This window comes from Giraffa tippelskirchi, chromosome 7 (genome assembly GCF_054371585.1).
Source record: "Giraffa tippelskirchi isolate mGirTip1 chromosome 7, T2T-mGirTip1v1.2.pri, whole genome shotgun sequence".
In the NCBI taxonomy this organism is placed as follows: domain Eukaryota; kingdom Metazoa; phylum Chordata; class Mammalia; order Artiodactyla; family Giraffidae; genus Giraffa; species Giraffa tippelskirchi.
Genome location: NC_137281.1, coordinates 122,919,270 through 122,937,438, shown reverse-complemented (window position 1 = coordinate 122,937,438; position 18,169 = coordinate 122,919,270). Strand labels below are relative to the sequence as shown.

Here is an 18,169-nt window from a genome sequence, read left to right as displayed (position 1 = left end):
TAAAACCACATTCCCTCTCAGCTCCATTCAACAGTATTTACTAAACACCAGCTCTGTGCTCCAGACCATGATAGACTCTGCAGAAGCCACCAGAAAGTGTCAGAACTGTGTCCTCCCAGAAGGGCTACACCCTCTCTCAGGAGGGAGGAATTGAGTGCCTGTAGCAGGGGTCAGCGAACTTCCTACAAAGTGACAGATACTAAATATTTTAGGCTTTTGTGGGCTGAGAGGCAAAAGAAAGCAAATTTCTGCAAGCATTTTATTAACCAAAATAAAACTTTATGGACTTTGAAGTTGAATTTCATATCATGAAACAAAATACTATTCTTCAAGCTTTCTCAACAGTTTAAAAATGCAATAACAACTCTGCAAGTGCAAGTCATATAAAAACAGACACTGGGGACATATTTGCCGCACAAGCCATAGTTTGCCAATGCCTGATGAATAAGATAAAAGCAAGCAGAGAAGGTGGCCCCAGCCATTAGACTTCAAAAATGAGTGGCACCAAAGCAGGAGTCCAGAGAGGAGAGAGGTGGGATGGGGTGGTCCAGTCAGGAAGCCTTAGTGGAAGAGATGGAATCTGAGCAGAGCCTTGAAGGGAGGGTAGGATTTGGCTGCATAGAACTGTCTGGGTAGAACATTCCAGAAGGAAGCAATGAGCATGAGGCAAAGGCACAGAGGGAGGAAAGATCATGGGCCAAAGGGGACACAGGAGGTGTTTCCTCATCCTTCACTGTGACATACTTTTAGCTCTCCAAGGCTTCTGTGACACACCCTGGGCTGGGTGTTTACCAAGGGGAGGTGTATCGTGGGCCTGTGGGAGTCAGCCTGTAAATGACTACCATTAATCATATTATATGAATATTTATAATGTTCACTACCCCAAACTTGGAAACTGAGATTCATGAGATTTGTAGCTTAAAACTGATGGAAAACAAACTGGACTATTTTTCTTCATCAAGAGACCTTCCAGTTTTCAATTAGTCACCTGTTTTATGGAATTTTTCGGGGGAATGAGTTTTTTCTCAGAATCTTAATAATATTCTAATCATAACAGGAAAAGCCACATGCCCTAACCCAGATTTTTATGGCCTAATCTGAAAGTTTTAATCACATTAGGAGTGACAAGTAGCTTTGGTTGGTGACATTTATCTTTTTCTACACATTTTACTCTCAGTAAATGAGAGTTTTTTACTCTCAGTCTGAAGTTTCTCTAAGAAGTTAACAATTTGTAGATAGTACTAATTAGTGAATACCTTTTAAAAAATGTTCTTCTTGGCTGGCTTTATCTATTCCCATGATTTCACCTCCTGCTCATAAAATGATTCTAACTCCCAGATCTGTATCTGCAGCCCAGATATCTCCCTAGAGCTTCCAACTCAGATGTCCGTGTTCCTGCTGGGTATCTCCACCTAGTCCTCCCACAGGCATGGTCAGCAGCCTCCAAGATGGCCTCAAATGAGCCCCACCTCCTGGTACTCACACCCCTGGGTAATCCCCTCCCCTCGAGTGTGGGCTGGACCTGGTGAATGGCGGGGCTGATGGGAGGGACATCATTTCCAATATTAAACTACAAAAAGACCCTGAATTCTATCTTGTTTGCCCTTTCTGGCTCTCCTGCCTGCTCAGACTGCTGAAAGCCAGCCACCATGTTCTGAGCTGCCCTGTGAGAGGCCCCGTGGCAAGGACCCGAGGGAGGTCTCAGGCCAACAGCCATTAAGGACCTAAGGCCCTCAGTCCAACAGTCCTGGATGAACTAAATTCTGCTAACACCCACTTGAGTGAGCTTGGAAGTCTTCAGCTGAGACTGCAACCCCAGCCAACACCTTGATAGCAGCTGTGAGAGACACTGAGCCTGAGGCGCTTAGCTAAGCAGTGCCCAACTGGTGACCCACAGAAACTATGAGATAATAAATGTGTGGTGTTAAAAGTCACTAAATTTTGAGGTAATTTGTTCCACAGAAAGAGATAACAAACCTATTGGCAAACTCTCTAAAGCTGTTCCTTCTTCTTCTTAATTCTTAATTCTCTTAATTCCTTCTTCTTAATTCTCTACTGTAATTGCCAGGGCTACTATGCATTGACTCCACCTATGAGGTTTGCGAGGGGCCCTCCTCTTGTGTTTCTTACATCTTCAAAAGCTCACATGTTTTTGCATTGCTAATCACAAGCAACATGACTTAGTGGTTTTAAATTTTTGCCCCCTGTGAGTTCCATCTGGAAATCAAGTCATTTGTGCAACATAACATGCTGCAGCTTGAACTTTCTCGGTTTCTGCATGACTCTGCTAGCAATGATATTAATGACATCATTCTGGATATCTTTCCACAGATAATAAACCCCTGGGAAGCATCCAGAGTGATAGAATGGGAGAAGAGAGAGTCTGGGAAATGCTAGGAAGCTATGCCTGGAGCTTGAAATTCAACCATGTTTTATGTGAGATGGAACAAGCACAGGGTTGGAAGACAGAAGACATGGGTCTGGACTTTGCTACAAATCTGCTATGTCCTTAGTAAGTCACTTTATTCCTTCAAGACTCACTTTCCTCTTCAAGAAAAGGAGGGGTTAGATTTCAGTGAGAAACAGAACCATGAGGGGGTTACTTTGGGATGCACTAGGGAGTTTATTAAATTTCACATTCCTGCCCCTAACACGCTCCAGGCTGAGGTGGTAGGACTGAGACAGGCCCTCGGAAACTGTATTTCTAAAGTGACCAGCTCCCTGAAGCAAATTCTTCTTTGGGAATCCTTATCTACATTCTCTCAAAGGAGATTTTAATTCTAATACTGTAATTACCAAGAAGCTTCCACTATATGCTTATTCTACTTGGCATGTACATTATAAAACATACAAAAAACTAAAATCCTAAAGAGTGATTTTGTGTGTGTGCATGTGTCATTTTCTTTTCTTCCCAAACCCTAATGTGTCTCCTTGCATGGTCACTGGGACCCACACACCTCACTGGGAGAGGACCCTGGAGACCATGACAGATCTCAGATCTATTGGAACTGAGTGAAGAGGGGCACAGAGGTCCCGGATTGCCAAAGACAAACAGCCAGGGTAGCAAGGGGATTCTTATATTTACACTACTGCACTGCATTGTATGAGATACAAAGAAGTAAAAGATAATGTTCCAAAAGAATTTACAGACTAGATAAGAATGTGTGTGTATGTGTATGCACAGAGTTAGCCCTTCTGGTCCTCACCTGAAAGCCTATCACAACACGGTGTCACATTGTATTAGTTGGTTCATGTTGTTGTAGCAAAATACCACAGACTGGGTGGCTTACACAACAGACAGTTGTGTTTCTCACAGTTTTGGTGGCCAGAAGTCCAGGATCAGAGTTCTGGCTGATTTTGTTCCTAGTAAGGGCCACCTTCCTGGTTTGTAGGCAGTCTTCTCTCTGAGCCCTGTGTGGCAGGGAGTGAGCAATCTCTCCCTCTTCCTCTTCTTATAAAGCCACTAATCCCAACATGGGTGCCCTACCCTCATGACTTCATCTAATCCTAAGAACCTCCCAAGGATCCCATTTCTAAATAATCACAATAAGGATTAGGGCTTCAATATATGAATTTGAGGAGGACATATTGAGTCCATAGCACACAAAAAATGAAGCAGAATCTGACTTCATGAGAAAACACCAATCTTCAGTAAAAGTACTGTAAGTCTTCATTGAAGGTCTCTTGAGGAGGTGTAAAGGGAATTTTGTTCTACGCTGCACACAACAAGACTCATTTCTGTATTGCCAAAATCCTCCCTCAAACTATTTCACTCTTACCAAATCTCTCAAATCAACCACTCTACCCAACCTCACCCTGGTTCTCTTCCTCTCCTCCCCAGCCCTCTCTCCCAGGATTCTGCAGCCTACCCTTCCAACCCACAGACCTTGTGTAGAGGGAGTTTTCCCCTTTTTCACCTTCTCCTGTGTGTTCCTCAAAAGAGAAGGATCAGGCTGTGATTCACCTTCAGTTGAAGGCCGACACAGGATCATGGTTATGTCTAACATAACATTTTTAACCCTCTTCACTAAGAAAGTAGAACTAACAAAATAAGTAATATATACTTAAATATTGAGTAGATAAATTCCAGAGAAACATCTACTTCTGCTTCACTGACTACACTAAAGCCTTTGATTGTGTAGATCACAACAAACTGTAGCACATTCTGAAAGATATGGGAATACTATATCACATTACCTGCCTCCTGAGAAACCTGTATGCAGGTCAAGAGGCAACAGTTAGAACTGGAAGTAGACATGGAATGACGGACTGGTTCAAAATTGGGAAAGGAGTACATTAAGGCTATATATTGTCACCTTGCTTATTTAACTTATATGCAGAGTACATCATGTGAAATGTTGGGCTGGATGAATCACAAGCTGGAATCAAGATTTCCGGGAGAAATAGCAATAACCTCAGATTTGCAGATGATACCACCCTAACGGCAGAAAGCAAAGAGGAACTAAGAGCCTCTTGATGAAGGAGAAAGAGGAGAGTGGACAAGCTGTCTTAAAACTTAACATTTAAAAAATGAAGATCATAACATCTAGTCCCATCATTTCATGAAAATAGATGGGGAAACAATGGAAAGAGTGGCAGAGTTTATTTTCTTGGGCTCCAAAACCACTGCAGATGGTGACTGCAGCCACAAAATTAAAATAAGCTTGCTCCTTGGAAGAAAAGCTATGACCAACCTAGACAGCATATTAAAAAGCAGAGACATTACTTTGCCAACAATGGTCCGTCCAGTCAAAGCTATGGCTTTTCCAGTAGTCATGTATGGATGTGAGAGTTGGACCATAAAGAAGGCTAAGAGCCAAAGAATAGATGCTTTCAAATTGTGGTGCTGGAGAAGACTCTTGAGAGTCCCTTGGACAGCAAGGAGATCAAAACCAGTCAATCATAAAGGAAATCAATCCTGAATATTCATTGGAAGGACTGATGCTGAAGCTTAAGCTCCAATACTTTGGCCACTTAATGCAAAGAGCCAACTCATTAGAAAAGACCCTGATGCTGGGAAAAGATTGAGGGCAGGAGGAGAAGTGGGTGACAGAGAGTGAGATGTTTGGATGGCATCATTGACTCAATGGACATGAGCTTAAGCAAACTCCAGGAGATAGTGAAGGACAGGGATGCTTGGAGTGCTGAAGTCCATGGAGTTGCAGAGAGTCAGACACAACTTAGCAACTGAACAACAAAAACAAGACAAAGAGAATCAGGATTCTAAATGTTCAGAGGAGAGACAAAGTGGAGCCAGAAAGGCCATGGAGAAAAGAGAAGGTTAGCCAACAGTTGAAAATTAGAAAAGTCTTTTACAGATGAGCAGTGGAGCCCACCTCTCCTATGGGAGTGGAGACTCATACAAGGGAAGACCAAAGACAAAATAGGGAAATTAACATGTTTAGAAAGTGGACAAAACTAGGTTGGCAGCATAAAAGGGAAGGAGAGAAACAGACAGGATCAGAAGGTTGGTTGGGGTCAGAAGATTGAGGACTATAGAGAAATACATCTCATTTAAGAACTTAGAGCATGGGAGTGACATGATCTAGAAAATTAATGTTTTGTCACCATGCTGGAAAGACTGAAGAACAGAAATCTTTAAGAAAGGGGGTCAGGAGGCTAATGTAGTCTCCTGGTCTTGGTGATGAGGGTATGCTCCAAGGATGTGAGAACACACATGAAACAGAATAGAAAAATGACTGTGATTTCTTGGTAGACCCATCATGGCTGGCTGAATGATTGGATGTGAAAAGCAATGGAGAGGGGAAGCCAGATGACCCGGAGAATTGAAGCTGGTTGGATGGGGGTGGTGAACAAAATTGAGGAATGGAGGTGGCGAGAAATTGTGAACACAGAAGGGAAAAGATGGAGAGTTTGATTCTTATTTTATGTGGCAATTCTGAAGACAGCTAAACCCAGGTGAGTAGCCAGGAGGCAAAGGAGATGCAGAGGGTTGCTTTGGAGAGATCTGGGGTTTCGATTTGTGAGCATCTGTAAGAAATTACATTTACTAGCTAATTAAAATTTGCATTTTCCTAGAGTTGAGAGTTTTGATTGCTAATAAACCTGCAAATCAATCTGGAACAGACAACCCTCTCTTGTTAACCAGCATTTGTTCTTTTAGTTTCAGATATAGTCTTAGGAAGAGATTCTGAAGGCAAGCAGGGTAATAATTTTGAGTAATGAAGGAGGAAAGGTGGGACACCAGAAATGGACTCTGCTCCAGGCAGCATCAGGATCAAAACATCTACGCATCTCCATTTGGAAGAGTGATTGGCAACTGGGGAGAAAACATTAAGAAACTACATCCATGTATCACACTCACTTCTGGATGATCTGTGGATGAAAATTATTTATCATGAGAATGATAAATATTATAATTGCATGTGGGACACTCAAATGATATCAATAAAGAAAGCCTTACCAATATGTTTTAAGAGAAGAGAATTCTTTGTTTAAAACATATCTATACTATGCAATAACAAATTTACATTTACTTAAGGTTTGAGAGTACATCAGAATTACTCTCTTGGTCAGAAACCTAGAAGCATATTCTTGCTGCTGACTTTAAACTGAAATGCCTTCACCTGATGCTCCAGGCCAGACCTCCAACTTTTTACCACCAAAGGCTTCCTTTATTAATTTTTTTTTTTTGTGATGTTTTAAATTTTATAAATTTATTTATTTTAGTTGGGGGCTAATTACTTTACAATATTGTAATAGTTTTTGCCATACATTGACATTAATCAGCCATGGGTTTACATGTGTTCCCCTTCCTGGACCCCCCACCCACCTCCCTCCCCATCCCATCCCTCTGGGTCATCCCATTGCCCCGGCCCTGAGCCCTTGTCTCATGCATCGAACCTGGAATGGTGTTCTGTTTCACTAAAGACCTATGCTTTGAAAGGTTTTATTCTGTAGTAAGTACAAATATGTATCCATTTCCATTAGCCTAGGTGCCCATCAGCACAAGATAACCATAAGCATTAGAAAGTAGTTTAGGGACTTCGCTGGTGGTCCAGTGGCTAAGACTCTAAGCTCGCAATACAGGGTCCCAGGTCTGATCCCTGGGAACTAGATTCCACATGCCACAATCAAAGATCCTTCATGCCACCACTAAGACCTGGCAAAGCCAAATAAATAAAATTTTAGATGGCAAAGATTAAAAACAAAAAAGAAACTAAAGTTGATATCATTGGTTGGGCAGACATATCATGGTGTCTAGCACAGACATTACTAATTTCCTTGGCCCTTAGGGGCCCAGGGAACCCAGGTTGCTGGGCATTATTTGGGGCCCTTTCCACATTTACCTCTCTGCCTCTTGGCCCTCATCAAGCCCAATTTCATACTGTCTCTGCAAATCTCTTACTATTTAACACCCTGCTTTTGCTCAAACTTATCTCACACTCGAAATGCGTTTTCTCTTCCAAAGTGAATAATGCTGTTTTCTGCCAAGATCTCTTCTTCTGGACCAATGCACCCATCCCCCAGTTGCTGGGAACATTAACTGCTAACAGCTCACAGCTGGGTCCCTAACTGAACATTGCCCTTGGCCACTCAGAACTGCCTAGCCCAAGGTGACACCCTCTCCCTGACTGCAATCCAGTATTTTCAACACTCTTAAAAGCCCGTTATAGATAGTGTAAGTTCAGCACTCTTCAAGATAAAGCAAGAGAAGACACAAATTACCATTATCAGGAATTTTAAAAAGGATATTATTAAAAATTCTACAGACATTAAAAGGTCAAGGAACAGTATGATGGGATGTTCCAAATTTAGAATGATGGTTGATATCACACCAAGAATCTACAGAACACACTAAGAATCTATTAAAAAGTGACTGAAACTATAAATTCAGCAAGGATTCAGCATACAACTTTATAAAAACCCATTATAACTCTATTTTCTAGCATTAAAAATTATGTTGAATGGATTTTTAAAAAATTTTAAATACTATGATTTAAAAATCATAAATACTATGATTTAAAAATTTGAAATACTATGATTAGTTTGACAGAATAAGCTCCTACTGGACTGACTCTTCAACAGATAATAACGATAAATCCTGGAAAAATATATAAAAACAAAACAACAACAACAATAAAATTACCTAAAATACTGGAGTGTGCACAAAAGGAATCAGATTATGGAGGAGAGTTGACATCTAAAGAAAGAATATGGCACTGAAGGCATATCCCATTTTTTTATGCCATTAAGTCTGATGAGAGGCTGCGACCAGCATTGCGTAGGATGCCTACCACTTGAGAGACAATCTACAGACTTTAGGACCAAAGAAATAGAGTGCAAAGCTTGAGGCAACACAGCTGCTGGAAAGTGAAAGTGTAAACCCAAAAAGGAGAACACGTGAGAGGGGGAGCCACAATTCTGTGCACACATCCATCCCCAATACCTGCTTCACCCTTAAACGTGTATAGGTGGGCAGACTGCAGCAAGTCCAGTTAAGGATATAAGAAGTGAACTGTAATTTGAACTATTGCCAAAAAGACTGAGATCATAGTTTGAGTCCAATATGTTAATTGCCTCCTAAGAAAACAAAACCACTGCTCTCCTTGGAGAAATATGACAAAATCAAAGTCTTCATAACTTGAAATTCACAATATCTAGGGTACAATCTAAAATAGTAAACATACAAAGAAAAAGAAAAATGCAAGTAATTCCCAAGAGAAAAGACAATCAATGGAGACAAACCCTCAAGTGATTCAGATGTTGGAATTAGCAGACAAACATTTTTAAGGTAGGTATTATAATCCCTATCCATGAAGTAAAGGAAAATATGCCCATAATGAATGAAAAGGTAGGCAAACAAATTCTAAAAAAAGAGAAATTCTAGAGTTGATAAATAGAATATATGACATTAAAAATATACTGGATGAGCTTAACAGTAGAACTGAGATGATAAAAGTCAGTGAACTTGAGCATCAATCAATAGAAATCATCCAATATGGAAAATACAGGGATAAAAGAACGCAGGAAAAAAAAATTAACAGCATCTCAAGGACTTATGGGAATACATCAGGGTTTAACACGTGTGTATTTGACATTATAGAAGGAGAGAGGAGAGAGAGTAGACAGCATAAAAATTTCTGAATAATAGTGACCTAAAATTTTCCTATTTGGGGAAAAACCATATATACATATTGAAGATGTTCAGCAGACCCCAAGAAGAATAAACATGAAGAAAACTATGCTGATACTGCTGGAAATCAAAGAGAAACAGAAAATCCTGAAAGGGTACAATGAAATGACACACTAATACAAGGGAACAATGACACAGATCAATGTGAACTTCTCATCAGAAACTATGGAGGCAAGAAAAATATGGAATAATACCTTTAGAGAGGTGAAACAAACAAAATATTAGCCCCAAATTCTATATCCAGAAAAAGTATCTTGAAGGCTCAATAAAGTTATTCTCATTTTAAAAAGATATTTTTATTTAATGTACAATCAAAAATATAAAATAAACTTAATGTGCACAAGACCTATATACTAACTTATAAAATGCTGCAAAAACAATTTAAAGACCTACATAAATGGAGAGATATAACAGTTTACAGATTGAAAGACTCAGTATTAAGAAGTTAGTTCTTCCTAAACTGATCTATATATCTGTAACCTATAGATAAATATAATTCCAACTAAAATCCCAGTAGGCTTTTATGTAGATTGAAAGACTGATTCAAAATTTATAGGGAAAGGACAAAGGACCTAGAATAGCTGGAGCAGTTTTAGGTTTAGTAATTCTATCAATTGCCAAAAATAGGGTATTAAAGTCCCCAACCATAATTGTGGATTCATCTCTCTTCTTTCAACCTAGTGGTAACTAGCACTGCCCTGCGCTGTCTCCTTAATTCCTTTGCTGCTCAGTGCGTGGGCTCAGCTCACTGGACTCTACAGACATTACCGTGATGTGAAAATCAGAGCAGGGATTGGAAGATCACCTTCCTACTCAGCCTTGCTAACAGACTAGGGGATTGGAGCACACTGTCTATATTTTTGAGGGGTTGGAGAAGGTGCTGTGGTTTTTCCATTAGTGTTTGGATGGAGTAGGGAAGATATGGCCTAAAATGTTTTTATTGTTAGGCCACCCTTTTTCCCATTCTTTGACAAGGAGGAAGAGTTATTTGTTATTTGGGAGATTTGGGGGAGCTTTTTGTCTGTGCCTGTTGGCGGTTCTGGGTTGGAGGTTCCTTCAGCTCCCTATTCAAGATATATGAGAGGTTATAGGAAAACTCAGAAACTTATCATCTGTTCTTCCTAAAGTCCTGAAATCTCTAGGCAGCACATGCTCTTTTTTTCCGCCTTTCAGAGACTTCCTCTGCTCAAAATTGTGTTTTGTCCAGAGATTTTTATTTGTGAGGAGAATGAGCTAAGAGGGATACGGTTATGCAATCTTGGGTGAACCAGAATTTCCCCCAAACAATTGTGAAACATAAGCCTCAAAGTTACAGGTCTTACACTATTACTAAATAATCAAAAGAGTGATCAAGACAGTGTGGTAAAAGGATATTCCATAGATAAATGGAATAAACAAGAGAGTCCAGGAGTAGAAGCACATGTACATGAGCCATTGATTTTTATACGAGTGCCAAGGTAAGTTAACAAAGAGAGGATAGTCTCGTCAATAAATGATAATAGAAAACTGATAGTCACATGGATAGAAATGAGCCTTGACCTTAATCTAACACCATACGAAAAACTTAACTCAGAAAAGACTTACGTGAAAAATAAAAACTTTAAATTTTTAGATTAGAATGTAGGATAATATCTTTCTGAACTTTGGGGTGGCTGAGATTGTTTAGATAGGAAAAACAAAGCACTAATCATCAGTTCAGTTCAGTTGCTCAGTCATATATGACTCTGTGAACACCATGGACTACAGCACAACAGGCTTCCCTGTCCATCACCAACTCTGGGAGCTTGATCAAACTCATGTCCATAGAGTCAGTGATGCCATCCAGCCATCTTGTCCTCTGTTGTCCCCTTCTCCTCCTGCCCTCAGTCTTTTCCAGCATCAGGTTCTTTTCTAATGAGTGAGCCCTTTGTATCAGGTGGCCAAAGTATAGGAACAGCTTCAGCATCAGTCCTTCCAATGAATATTCAGGGTTAATTTCCTTTACAGTTGACTGGTTTGATCTCCTTGCAGACCAAGGGACTCTCAAGAATCTTCTTCAATACCACAGTTCAAAAGCATCAATTCTTCAGCACTCAGCCTTCTTTATGGTCCAACTCTCACATCCATACATGACTACTGGAAAAACCATAGCTCTGACTAGACAGACATTTGACCACAAATTAATGTCTCTGCTTTTTAATATGCTGTCTAGATTGGTCACAGTTTTTCTTCCAAGGAGTAAGCATATTTTACTTTCATGGCTGCAGTCACCATCTGCAATGATTTTGGAGTCCAAGAAAATAGTCTGTCACTGTTTCCATTGTTTCCCCATCTATTTGCCGTGAAGTTATGGAACCAGATACCATGATCTTCATTTTTTGAATGTTGAGTTTTAAGCCAGCTTTTCATTCTCCTCTTTCACCTTCATCAAGAGGCTCTTTAGTCCCTCTTTGCTTTCTGCCATAAGGGTGGTGTCATCTGCATATGTAAGGTTATTGATGTTTCTCCTGGCAATCTTGATTCCAGCTTGTGCTTCATCCAGGCTGGCATTTAGTATGATGTACTCTGCATATAAGTTAAATAAGCAGGGTGACAATATACAGCCTGACTATACTCCTTTCCCTGGTGGCTCAGAGGTTAAAGCATCTGCCTCCAATGCAGGAGACCTGGGTTTGATCCCCGGGTCGGGAAGATCCCCTGGAGAAGGAAATGGCAAACCACTCCAGTATTCTTGCCTGGAGAATCCCATGGACGGAGGAGCCTGGTAGGCTACAGTCCACGGGGTCGCAAAGAGTCGGACACAACTGAGCGACTTCCCTTTCCTTTCCCTTTATACTCCTTTCCCGATTTGGAACCAGTCTGTTGTTCCACGTCCAGTTCTAACTGTTGCTTCTTGACATGCATACAGGTTTCTCAGGAGGCAGCTCAGGTGGTCTGGTATTCCCATCTCTTTCAGAATGTCCCACAGTTTGTTGTGATCCACATAGTCAAAGGCTTTAGCATAGTCAATGAAGCAGAAGTAGATGTTTTTCTGGAATTCTCTTGCTTTTTCTATGATCCAACATATGTTGGCAATTTGATCTCTGATTTCTCTGCCTTTTCTAAATCCAGCTTGAACACTGGAAGTTCTTGGTTCACGTACTGTGGAGCCTAGCTTGAAGAATTCTGAGCATTACTTTGCTAGCGTGTCAAATGAGTGCAATTGTGTGGTAGTTTGAACATTCTTTGCCATTGCCTTTCTTTAGAACTGGAATGAAAACTGACCTTTTTCAGTCCTGTGGCACTAATTCATAAGAGGAAAAAATTGATAAATTGAACTTTATTAAAATTAAAATCTTTTGCTTACCAAAGATACTATTAAGCAAATGTAAAGATAAAAGGAGAAATGGTTGTTTTATATCTATCTATGTATCTATCTATGTGTGTGCATATATATATATATATATATATATATCTGACATATGACTTATATAAGAATACATAATAAACTCCTCTAACTCAATAATATGAAAACTCATTTTTAAATGTACAAAATATTTGTTTCACAAAAGAAGATTTGCAAATGGTACATAAAAAGTATTTGATATTAAAACCACAATGATGTGAATACACACTGGAGGAATTAATTCATTTTATTGATAACTAGGTCTGTGAGACAGGGCTGATCCTGCAGTCAGTATGGCACAGAAACACAGATTTGTAATCTCAAAGTTCCAAAACAACAAAGTCCTAAAATTCCGAAGAATATAGCAGAAATCCCTGGGAGTAACTTTGGTCCCAGAGACCACACACCCCATTCCTTGGCCCTTCTATATAAGCTGCTAGTGATGAGATGCATATAATTTAGTAGCTGAAAAGGTACAAGAAATAGACTGTACATTTTAGGGTCTCCATACCCCATGGGTACCAGAACACAATGTCCTTTTCATTTCACCTCCGCTTTTTTGGCTGCTTCTCAGGAACCAGGAAGTAAATGAACATGAAAAAGAACTATTTTTTATATATAGAAATGTGAGTCTCAAGAGAATGAAGACACAAGCCACAGTATGGGAGAAAATGTTTGCAAAAGACTTAGCTGATAAAGACTTGTTATTCTAAATATACAAAGAACTCGTTAAAACTTCACAGTAAGAAAATGTACACCACATTTAAAAATAGGCAAAAGTCCTAAACATATATTCCACCAAAGAAGATACACAGATGACTAATAAGCATTTGAAAAGATGCTCCACATCATATGTAACCATGGAATTACAAGGTAAAGCAACGAGGTACTACTATACATTTACTAGAATGGCCAAAATCCAAAATACTGACAATACCAAAAGCTGACCAGAGTTTGGAGCAACTGGAACTCTTATTCACTGCTGGTGGGAATACAAAATGGTAAAGCCACTTTGGAAGACAGGTTGGTAATTTCTTATAAACATACTCTTACCATACAATCCAACAATCACACTCCATTTAAAACTTACTTCACATAAAAATCTGCACCTGGATGTTTACAGCAGCCTTATTCACAACTGCCAAAACTTGGAAACAACCAGATATCCTTCATTACGTAAACCAGACATAAAAACTGATACATTCTGAAAATGGAATATTATTCATCACTAAAAAGAAATGGGCTATCAAGCATGAAAAGACATGGAAGACCCTTATTACTACCAAGTGAGGGAAGCCAGTCTGAAAGGTTGCATGCTATATATTTCCAACTATATTACATTCTAGACAGCAAAACTATGGGAACAGTAGAAAGATCAGTGATAGGGACTTCCCCAGTGGTTAAGACTTTGCCTTCCAATGCAGGAGTGCAGGTCTGAACCCTGATTGGGGAACTAACATCCCACATGGCTCATGGCCAAAAAACCAAAACATAAAAAAACCAACAATATTGGAACAAATTCAATAAAGACTTTAAAATGGTCCATATAAAAAAAAATCAGTGATTTTCAGGGGTTAGGGGAGGGAGAGATGAATAGGCAGGACACAGAGGATTTTAGGATAGGAGAACTATTTTGTATGAAGCTATAATGTCCTTTTATATTTGCCCAGATGTATAGAATGTATGACACCAAGAGTGAACCCTAATGTAAACTATGAACTTCAGGTGATGATGATAAGTCAGTGTAGGTTCATCAGTTGGAGTAAATGTCCCACCCTGATGCAGGATGTTGATAGTGGGCAGGCTGGAGTGGAGGACAGCTAGGGGATACTTGCAAACAATATGCATGTTCTCTTCATTCTGTTGTGAATCTAAAACTGATCTAAAAATAGAGTCTGTTTTTGTTTTTTCTTTTTTAGTATGTAAGCCTGAACAAATAGGATAACTATTCTTGATGCAGTCGGCTTGGGGCATCCTGACAGTCACTGGAAGGCATATACCAACAATAGGAAAAGCAAGTGGGACTTCCATGGTGAGCTCCAAGAATCAAGAAAAGGAACTTTCTAAATTCCTTTCCTCACTCTTCAGCTCTCCAACTCTCTTTCCCAGCTTTTGTAATTTCCAAATTCCACAATTAGAGATTCACTTATTTGTAATGCTTAGGGAGAAGTAGTACTGTGTGTGTGTGTGTGCGTGTTTGTCACTCAGTTGTGTCCGACTCTTTGCGACCCCATGGACCATAGCCCTCCAAGCTCCTCAGTCAATAGAATTCTCTAGGCAAGAATACTGGAGTGGGTTGCCATTTCCTTCTCCAGGGAATCTTCCCAAACCAGAGATCAAACCCAGGTCTCCTGCATTGCAGGCAGATTCATTACCATCTGGGCCACCAGGGAAGCCCAAGTAGTACCATAAACACTAATAAATAATTCTCTTACATAAGGGTAGAGATTCACCTCTTCTACTGAGATCAGGTTTTGATAAGGGATCATTTGTTGAAACATTACAGATCAACGTAAATGAGAAAAAGACAGAAGGCGGAAAAAAACCCAGAAATAGAAAACTAGATATACTGAAGATAAATTTTGAGGACCACCAAAATTCATCCCCATTTAAAAAAAAAACAACTTTTAAATATACTTAATTTCAAAACAGTGTAATTGAGAAAATAAATAATTTCTACATACTGGAGAATGTTATAAAATTCTCTGCCATTCCCTTCAATTTCTGATCTTGGATAAATTATTTAACTTCTCTATGAACCAGTTTTTCTCAGCTGTGAAATAAAGACACTCCTTGCTTACTGCCAAGGCCATTTCTAGGAGAGGGTGGAACCTGGAATAAACCACAGTAGTGTGACCACACCCTAAATATTCAGACATAAATGAAACCTAATTCAAATGCGTATCAAGGGTAGCTTTGAAGGAGATAAGAAATCACAGAAAGGCTACCTGCAGTCTTAGAGGAACATACAAGAGGATGATATTGTGCAGCTTGTACTTCTCACAGTGAAATCTCACGGGAGATGCAGGCTAGACATAATATAGTTGTGCTTATTCTTAAAGCAAGCTAAGGGCCGTATAGTCAAAGCTATGGTTTTTCCAGTAATCATGTACAGATGTGAGAGCTGGACCATAAAGAAGGCTGAGCGCAGAAGAATTGATGCTTTTGAACTGTGGTGTTGGAGAAGACTCTTAAGAGTCCATTGGACAGCAAGGAGATCAAACCAGTCAATCCTAAAGGAAATCAATCTTGAATATTCACTGGAAGGACAAAGGCTGAAGCTGAAGCTGAAGCTACAGTACTTTGGCCACCTAATGCAAAGCTGACTCATGGAAAAGATTCTGATACTGGGAAAGATTGAGGGCAGGAGGAGAAATGGGTGACAGAGAATGAGATGGTTGAATGGCATCATCGACTCAATGGACATCAGTTTGAGCAAACTCCAGGAGATAATAAGGACAAGAAAGTCTAGTGTGCTGTAATCCATAGGGTAGCAAAGAGTCAGACAGGACTTAGTGACTGAACAACAATAGCAACCCAATCACTCTCTCTACATTGTCCTCAAGTCATTGCTACCTGGTCCTGCACTGATTTGCTCATCTCCTAAGCTCCCCAGGACTCTAGGCTTTTACCATAATCTTCTATATCTCAAAAATATCATCAACCAAGCAAAGGGCAGTATAGAACTTTATTAGAAATATCTAAGGTTTTTTCATAAAAGGTATCTTTATCAATTATATAAGCCACTATCATTTGAAGCTGGTAGTGAAAGTAACTTAGCTGAAAACTGAATCAGAAATGTGAAAAACCAACATGGAAATATATGTCAGAATGCAAAGGAAAAATGAAACAGACAAAGAGAGTGAAAGAAGATAACAGGCAGGGAAGAGAGACGCATGGCAAAAACTTATGAGCATTCCCAAGGGAAAAATGAGAACACTTGGTACAGAAACAACAGCCAAAAACACCACTGTCCTGAGGAAAACTACCCTGAGCTAAGAAAAGAGAGCAGTGAACAAATCAAAAGGATTTACCTTATACTAGGGTAAATAAATAAGTTTGCATGGAATGTAAAGAATAAGCTAATGAACAAATAAACACCAAAAAACATGAAGATATGTCTTAGCCAAGGTTCCTCAGGAAGCACAGCATGAGACCAAATCCTATATGTGAGCACTTTATTGTGGAGTGTGACCTGGGGAGCACAAGTGAAGGATAAGGGTGATGTGGGATGTAGGATGCATTTGTTATCTATTGTTGTATTACAAGTGCATACCCCAGAACATAGCTATTTAAAACAGTGCATTTATTATCTCATGGTTTCTGTGTGTCAGAAATCCAGGAGCAGCTTACTTGCCTGCCTCTCACTCAGGGTCTCTCAAGAGGCTGCAAACAAGTCATCTGCTGGGGTTGTGGCCACCTTAAGGCTGGACTCACTCAGGTGGATGTTGGCAGCCTTTACATCCTCACTGATTATTGGCTGATGACATCTGTTCTCTGCCATATGGGCCTCTACACAGGGCTCACGACATGGCAGGCGGTCTTCCCCAAAAGCTAAGTTCCAAGAGGCAGAGAGAAAGCGAGCAAGACAGAGTAAATGAGGTAGAAGTCAGGGTGTTTTTATAGCCTAATTTCAGAAGTGACATCCTACCACTGTCATTATATTCTGTTTTTAGAAGAATCACTAGGTCCAGCCTACAGTCAAGGAGAGAAGATTACCCAAGGGTATGAATACCATGAGGTAGTACATTGGGGGCCATTGTGAGACTGCCTACTACGGGAGAGGTCAGGGGCACAGTCTGGGGAAAGATGGAGAGTCAGGGACTTCCCTGCTGGTACAGTGGATAAGAATCCACCTGGCAGTGCAGGAGACACAGATTTGATCCCTGGTTTGGGGAGATTCTACATGCCATGAAGCATCTAAAGCCCATGCACCACAACTAACTTCTGAGCCTGCATGCCATAACTACTAGAGCCTACGTGCTCTAGGGCCCATGAGTGACAACTACTGAGCCAGTGTGCCACAATTACTGAAACCCATGTGGCCTAGCACCCACATGGCACAACGACTGAGCCTGAGCGTTGCAACTACTGAAGCCCTCACATCTAGAGCCTGTTTTCTGCCACAAGAGAAGTCACCACAAGGAGAAGCCTGTGCACCACAATGAAGAGTAGTGTCCACTCACCGCAACTAGAGAAAGCCCATGTGCAGCAATAATGACCCAGCACAACCAAAATTATAGATACAAAAAATTCTTTAAAAAAGAAAGATGGAGTCAGTACAAGATGTGTTAGCAAATGGATGAAGAGCACTGCAAAATGCTTCTTAGAAGTGAATCAGGAAAAGAAAGGAAATAACATTTATCCATTAATGTTTTGTCCCACAAAGCATCAACTCTTTCATTCTTTGAAGCATGAGTTTTCTTGGGAAGTAGGTGTGTGCAGAAGGTGAGAGGTGTGCGAAGGGCCATGGGGCCATCTTGAGGGAGAGGCTATATCACTGCACTTGAATGAAACTGGAAGAAGTCTGCAGAGGGTGTGTTGCCAAACACATCAGTGAGACAAAGAGATCAGAAGTATTTCATAAGAGCTGCCCGAGGGTCCTGATCAAGATGGGAAGTAGGAAGATCCTGAGTTCAACTTCTTTC

At 40.2% G+C, this 18,169-nt stretch overlaps 1 long non-coding RNA gene across 1 annotated transcript; it reads left to right on the top strand.

Annotated features, from left to right (window-relative positions):
* The first annotated feature begins 767 nt into the window (after nt 1-767).
* On the top strand, nt 768-6,429 carry LOC145513122 (uncharacterized). The gene is made up of 5 exons (XR_014059136.1): nt 768-830; nt 1,353-1,475; nt 1,630-1,946; nt 2,332-2,512; nt 6,125-6,429. It is a non-coding gene; the product is annotated as an uncharacterized LOC145513122 (long non-coding RNA).
* The last annotated feature ends 11,740 nt before the right edge of the window (nt 6,430-18,169 follow it).